Source organism: Elephantulus edwardii, unplaced genomic scaffold (assembly GCF_000299155.1).
Source record: "Elephantulus edwardii isolate Elephantulus edwardi_28Jun2011 unplaced genomic scaffold, EleEdw1.0 scaffold00460, whole genome shotgun sequence".
Lineage (NCBI taxonomy): Eukaryota > Metazoa > Chordata > Mammalia > Macroscelidea > Macroscelididae > Elephantulus > Elephantulus edwardii.
In genome coordinates this window covers 199,212-200,697 of record NW_006400210.1, presented here as the reverse complement: position 1 = coordinate 200,697, position 1,486 = coordinate 199,212, and the positions used below count along the sequence as shown (strand labels likewise).

Sequence of the window (1,486 nt, the reverse complement as noted above, 5' to 3'; positions counted from 1 at the left end):
GTGGCTGTGGATGCCCTCCAGAACTGCCTTCTTGGCCTTTAATGCCATGGCTTTGGCTTCAGTTTTGGGAGGGGCAAGGGCTTCCTTCTTTGCTTTCAGCACCATCTTCCTAGAAAGGGATATATGCGATATTTTTTATGCAGACCAACATAATGTTTCAAAAGTGATTTGTATAAGTTTCAATACAACTAATTGAACTACTCCAATTTCTCTAAACTCAAACTGCTGATAAATGCAGTGGTTATGATCAAAGTCATGATGTTGGCTATCAGTCCAGTGGTAAGAATCTTTGTCTTCTTGACAATGAGATTCAATCCATTCGAAAGGCTGCATTCCTTGATCTTCTGCAACAAGTGCTTCATGTCCTCCTCATTTTCAACAAACAAGATTATTTCATCTGCATAATGCAGATTATTGATGAGTCTCCCTCCAGTCCTGATGCCACACTCCTTTTAATAGAGTACAGCTTCTCAGATAATTTCCTCAGCACACAGTTAACAAGAGCTTCTTTAAAGCTGATAAGGTTACAATGCTGTGGAATAAAAAAGCCACGGCTGTGTTAGTAATAGCTAGTACAGATGTTGACAAGGCAGGAGCTTCCTACTATGGGGAACAGACTCTGCACTACAATGGGACAAATGGAGAAAGTGCTGTCGTAAAATTACCCAAAGATGGTCCTGTTTATGATGTTGTTTAGAGTTCTTGTTGTACCCAGTTTTGTGCTGTTTATGGTTTTATGCCTGCCAAAGCAACAATTTTCAACCTGAAATGCGACCCTGTATTTGACTTTGGAACTGGTCCTTGAAATGCAGCCTACTACAGCCCTCATGGACATATATTAGTATTAGCTGGATTTGGAAATCTAAGAGGACAAATGAAAGTGTGGGATGTTGAAAACTACAAACTTATTTCTAAACCAGTGGCCTCTGATTCTACGTATTTTGCTTGGTGTGCAGATGGGGAACATATTTTAACAGCCACGTATGCTCCCAGATTGCGTGTTAATAATGGGTACAAGATTTGGCATTATACTGGCTCTGTCTTACACAAATATGATGTAGCATCAAATGCAGAAATATGGCAGGTTACGTGTACGTGGCAGCCATTTTTAGATGGAGTATTTCCAGCAAAAACAATAAAGTACCAAGCAGTTCCAAGTGAAGTACCCACTGAAGAACCTAAAGTTGCAACAGCTTATAGACCCCCAGCTTTAAGAAATAAGCCAGTCGCCAGTACCAAACTGCAGGAGGTTGAACCACCCCAGAATATGAAGCCACAATCAGGAAGTGATAAGCCTTTATCAAAGACAGCCCTTAAAAATCAATGGAAGCGTGAGGCGAAGAAAGTGGCAAAATAGGAAGCAAAGAAATGACAAGAGTAGAGATTTGACACCTAATCCTGCCCCACAGAACACACCACGAGTTACTCATCAGTCAACTTCTGGCGACCCTGAGACAGATAAAAATTTAAGAACTTAAAGAAGAAA

General features: G+C 40.6%; 1 pseudogene; it reads left to right on the top strand.

Moving 5' to 3' along the window:
- The first annotated feature begins 258 nt into the window (after nt 1-258).
- Nucleotides 259-1,486, top strand: part of LOC102870274 — a 1,623-nt pseudogene continuing 395 nt past the window's right edge.